This window comes from Carcharhinus amblyrhynchos, chromosome 8 (assembly GCF_965287045.1).
Source record: "Carcharhinus amblyrhynchos chromosome 8, sCarAmb.v2.hapA, whole genome shotgun sequence".
In the NCBI taxonomy this organism is placed as follows: Eukaryota; Metazoa; Chordata; class Chondrichthyes; order Carcharhiniformes; family Carcharhinidae; genus Carcharhinus; species Carcharhinus amblyrhynchos.
Genome location: NC_137331.1, coordinates 103,135,216 through 103,141,215, shown reverse-complemented (window position 1 = coordinate 103,141,215; position 6,000 = coordinate 103,135,216).

Here is a 6,000-nt window from a genome sequence, read left to right as displayed (position 1 = left end):
ACGTACTGGCAATGCCAGTATGGATACTGCAGATACTGCATTCTTGAGACATTTGCAATCAGCAATGTACCGCAACATTGTAAATATGTGGGGGGGTGGTGTTCAATGAGAACTGAGGAGGTTACAATTTGAGGGGCCTTGAAGGAGGGGAACCTTGGAGAGACAGAACAGCACCTTGTGCGTAAGCGTCTGAGGCACACGGGTTAAGAAGGGTCCACCTGCCCCCACCAGCCAGGGGAACCTGTTGGGCTCACCACTTTTGCATGGTGCTCTCCCACCACCAGTTTCAGCCATAACTGACACATTGGCACGCAGGCTGCCCCAACTCATTCTTACCTCTGATAAAAGTTCGGTGGGGACAGAGGTGGTTGGGGAGGGTGACAGCACACATCCCACTGGATTTAATGTGCCCATGCCTTCAAACCCTCTAGCAAATTCGAGTTTGGGAGTGAAGCAAATTGCCTGAAGGGGGGAAAATACTAGATGGCCAAGTGTTCAACTGTAAAAAAAAATCATTCGGTGTTAGAAATGATACTTACAGGCTCGCCTGGGGTTCCTGGAGGTCCGGTTTCTCCCAACTCACCAGTATCACCCTGCAATAGGGACAATTCATACGACACAGAATTCACTGCACAGTTGTGAAAATGTATGAAAATCCAAGTTAAAGAAGAAAGGTGATTGAACTGAGAGGACATTAAGTGGGAAAGTAAATGAGCAATGGGAAGGGAAAGAACTGAATAAAAGGGGAGAACTACATGATAGAATAGAATGGAAATAGTCATAGAGTCATAGAGGTTTACAGCTTGGATTTTCAGCTCAATTTTTTTTAAGCGACTAAGCTAGTCCCAATTGCCTGCATTTGGCTCCTATCCATCAATGTCATCTTACTCATATAACTGCCTGAATGCTTTTTAAAAGACAAAATTGCACCCATCTCTACTACTACCTCTGGCAGCTTGTTCCAGACACTCACCACCCTCTTGTGCGAAAAAATTGCCCCTCTAGACCCTTTTGCATCTCTTCTCTCTCACCTTGAACCCATGCCCAGTTTTAGACTCCCCTACCTTTGGGAAAAGATGTTGATGATCTACCTTATCTATCCCCCTCATTATTGTATAGACTTCTATAAGATCACCCCTAAGCCTTCTATGCTCCAGAGAAAAAAAAAGATCCCAGTCTGTCCAGTCTCTCCTCATAACTCAAACCATCAATTCCCGATAACATCCGAGTAAATCTTTTCTGCGTTCTTTCTAGTTTAATAATATCTTTCCTATAATAAGGTGACCAGAACTGTACACAGTATTCCAAGTGTGCCCTTACCAATATCTTGTGCAACTTCAACAAGCCGTCCCAACTCCTGCATTCAATGTTCTGACCAATAAAACCAAGCATGCCGAATGCCTTTTTCACCACCATGTCCACTTGTGACTCCACTTTCAAGGAGCTATGAACATGTACCCTAGATCTCTTTGTTCTATACCTCTTCCCAATGCCCTACCACTAACTGAATAAATCCTGCCCTTGTTCAATCTATCAAAATGCATCACCTCGCAAATAACAGGGGAATAGGGGAAAGGGGAATTGCCACAGGGGAAAGGGAAACAGTTTGAAAAACAACCCTCTACAACCGCCCTCTGTCTTCTATCATCAAGCCAATTTTGTATCCATTTTGCTACCTCACCGTGGATGTTGTGAGATTTAACCTTATGCTACAACATAGGGATATGGGCCAAATGCGGGCAATTGGGATTAGCTTGGGGTTAAAAAAAGGACTGCATAGATATGTTGGCCCATAGGGTCTATGATTCTATGATTTGATATCTTATCTTACACTCCATTCTCCATCTTTGCTGGAAGATCCACAAACAAAACATTAACCTGACAACATTTCAAATGCTTTCTGCCCTTGTTTCAGATTACTAGCGATTAACACCTTTAGTTTTCTCACACTAAACTTCACCTACAGTAATATATGCTTAAACAGATCACAAAGAATGCTGATTCAAACAAAACCCATAACAGACTGAAGGCAGAAGACCAAAGATCAGAAACCTTCATGATGAAGAATCAACACAGCAACATCACAGAGACTGGAACAGAGGAAAATCCTCTGTCTACATTTAACTTGCATTGCTGGCAAGATTTTTGAAACATTGCATTTTTCATCAAAAGAGTTTGGCCAGAATCAATCAGTTTTGTATGTGCTCATTTGCATTTGTCCTTCTCTGTTCTCAAATGAAATGTTGACATCTCTCTATTGCTCAGGTTGTCTCCATAAAGTGCCCTGTTGTTTTTTATTATCAATTACTCCAGATTGTCCACCTCTACCCGACCTCTCCACCCCTAAACCATCTCCAACAATTCATAATTCTATTTCATCCAATATTTTAATACAGCTTCTTAATATAAGATAGTTTTTGGATATCACTTTCTCTCGTGCTCTCTCTTTTTCCTGGTCATTTCTCACTTTGTACTCCCAATTTCTTTGTCATTGTCACTATCTTTCTGGTCTATATCAATAACATTCTAACCATCGCTTCACAAATGGTTCTCTGAAACTGAAAGTACTCTGTCCGCTTTATTGAACTTCATAGGTTCATCATTATACTGGAATCGAAACTCATCACATGGCCTCATACTCTGAACCCACTTTTCTGTTTTTATCCTGCGGCTTTGGGTTTATCATTTGTAACATGCAACAGTCCTCACTTAATTTCTCACATAATCGAAAATATAAACAATTACCTTTTGCCCCATAGGTCCTTTCTGTCCCGGTGATCCATGCAGTCCCTTAAAAAAGATACATGAATTATTATTAATTTTCAGTTTGAACCATAGAACATTACAGCACAGAAACAAGCCTTTTGGCCCTTCTTGTCTGTGCCAAACCATTTTTTGTCTAGTCCCACTGACCTGTACCTGGACTATATCCCTCCCCACCTCTCTCATCTATGTGCTTGTCCAAGTTTTTCTCAAATGTTAAAAGTGAGCTCGCCTTCACCACCTCATCTTGCAGCTCATCCCACACTCCCACCATTCTCTGTGTGAAGAAACCACCCCTAATGTTCCCTTTAAACTTTTCCCCCTTCACCCTTAACCCATGTCCTCCAGTTTTTTTTTCTCCCCGAGCCTCAATGGAAAAAGCCTGCTTGCAATCATTCTATCTATACCCATCATAATTTTATACACCTCTATCAAATCTCCCCTCATTCTTCTACGCTCCAGGGAATAAAGTCCTAACCTATTCAACCTTTCTCTGTAACTCAGTTTCTCAAGTCTCGGCAACATCCTTGTAAACCTTCTCTACGCTCTTTCAACCTTTTTAATATCCTTCCTGTAATTAGGTGACCAAAACTGCACACAATACTCTAAATTCACTAATGCCTGATACAATCTCACCACAACATTCCAACTCTCATAGTCAATATTTTGATTTGTAAAGGCTAATGGACCAAAAGCACTCTTTACGACCCTATCTACCTGTGATGCCACTCTTCGGGAATTATGTGTCTGTATTCCCAGATCCCTCTGTTCTACTGCACTCTTCAGTGTCCTATCATTTACCTTGCAACTTGGTTTAATTACAAGCCATTCGGGGCTCCAGTATTGTATGGCCTGGTATTGTGAACAATTGCAGTTCTGCCACATTCATTACCTTAAGTTGGGTAATTTGAGGAAGTATCCTTTAATGCTCACACTTTATTCAGGAAATTCAAATATATGGAGAGCAGTATTTAAATTTACTAAAACATTTTAAAAATGTCTCAAATCACATGAACACAGAACTCACAATGGCCATAGTTATAACTTTTTTTCATTTTTATTTGTGAAGATCAATTACTTCAGAAATGTTGCTACTGATTTTAGAGGAGAAAGACAGAAACTAATTTATACATTGCCAAGGACCACAAACAACATTAGAATTAGAATGAATAGCTAGGGAGAGGAAGAACGACTATTGGCTACAAGTGCTGGGAGAACTCTTTGCTACCTTTCAAAATAGTACTACAAGATGTTTAATATCCACCTGAATCACAGGAAAAATGTGACCTCAGCTTAACATCTCATCTGAAGAAAGATAGCTTCAGAAATGCACTTCAATAGCCATCTAGATTGCATTCTCCAGCTCTGTGTAAGACTTGGATTGAATTAAATTGACCACGTTAGGCATGTGGGAGTCTTTCAAGGGAAAACTGCAAAGGGTGCAGGAAAGGCATGTGCTGGTTAGGAGAAAGGATGGGAAAGATAGGATTAGGGAACCGTGGATTACTAGAGATATAGAAGACCTGGTTAGGAAGAAATGAAAGGCGTATGTCAGGTCTAAGCAGCTGGGAATGGAGAGAGCGTTGGAGGAATACAGACAGAGTAGGAGGGATCTCAAACGGGGAGTTAGGAGAGCAAAGAGGGGACATGAGATGGCTTTGGCAAGTAGGGTTAAGCAGAATCCAAAGGCGTTTTACTCCTATCTTAAGAAAAAAAGGGTGGCTAGGGGTAAAATCGGCCCTCTCAGGGACAGACGCGGAGAATTGTGCTTAGAGGCAGAGGGAATGGGGGAGATCTTGAATGAATACTTTGCGTCGGTATTCACGAAGGAGAGGGGCTTGATGTCTAGTACGGTCACTGAGGGAGCGGTAGACCGATTGAAAGATCTATTGATTACGAGGGAAGAAGTGTTAGGGCTTTTAGAGGGCATTAAAACCGATAAATCTCCGGGGCCTGATTGCATTTATCCTAGGCTGCTTAGAGAGGCGAGGGATGAGATTGCTGAGCCTCTGACGCAAATCTTTGTCTCTTCTTTGGACACAGGTGAGGTCCCAGAGGACTGGAGGATAGTGAACATCGTACCGTTGTTTAAAAAGGGTAGGAGGGATAGCCCAGGTAACTATAGGCCGGTGAGCTTAACGTCAGTGGTAGGTAAGTTGATGGAGGGGATTCTTAGGGATAGGATGTATGCGCACTTGGAGCGTTGCGATCTGATTAAGGATACACAGCATGGCTTTGTCAAGGGGAAGTCTTGCCTTACGAATCTGGTAGAATTCTTTGAGGAGGTGACAAAAACGGTTGACGAAGGACGAGCCGTTGATGTTGTCTATATGGATTTCAGTAAGGCGTTTGACAAAGTCCCTCATGGTAGGTTGGCACAGAAGATTAAAGCTCATGGGATATGTGGTCAGGTATCTAGATGGGTAGAGAACTGGCTTGCAAAGAGGAGTCAAAGAGTAGTTGTGGAGGGGTCTTTTCCTAGCTGGAGGTCTGTCACTAGTGGTGTGCCACAGGGCTCAGTACTGGGACCTCTTCTCTTTGTAGTGTATATAAATGATTTGGAAGAGGGAGTAGGCGGTGTGATCAGCAAATTTGCTGATGACACCAAGATGGCTGGATTGGCGGGCAGTGAGGAGCAGTGTCTGGCAATACAGCAGGATATTGATAGGCTAGTTGATTGGGCAGATACGTGGCAAATGGAGTTTAATCCGGATAAATGTGAGGTGATGCATTTTGGCCGGAATAATGTAGGAGGAAGTTATATGATAAAGGGTAAGCCCGTAAGGAGTATAGAGTCGCAGCGAGACCTGGGGGTGCACGTGCACAAGTCTTTGAAGGTGGCAGTGCAAGTGGAGAGTGTGGTGAAGAAAGCCTATGGTATGTTAGCCTTTATAGGAAGGGGTATAGAATATAAGAGCTGGAGTCTAATGTTGCAGTTGTACAGAACGTTGGTTAGGCCGCATTTGGAGTACTGCGTACAGTTCTGGTCGCCTTACTACCGGAAGGACGTGGAGACTCTGGAGAGAGTGCAGAGGAGGTTTACCAGGATGTTGCCTGGTATGGAAGGACTGGGGTATGAGGAAGGATTGAATAAATTGGGGCTCTTTTCCCTTGAAAGACGCCGACTGAGGGGGGATCTAATAGAGGTATATAAGATTATGAAGGGTATAGATAGAGTAAACAGAGGTAAGCTATTTCCTATAATAGAGACATGTAGGACAAGGGGCCATGGACTTA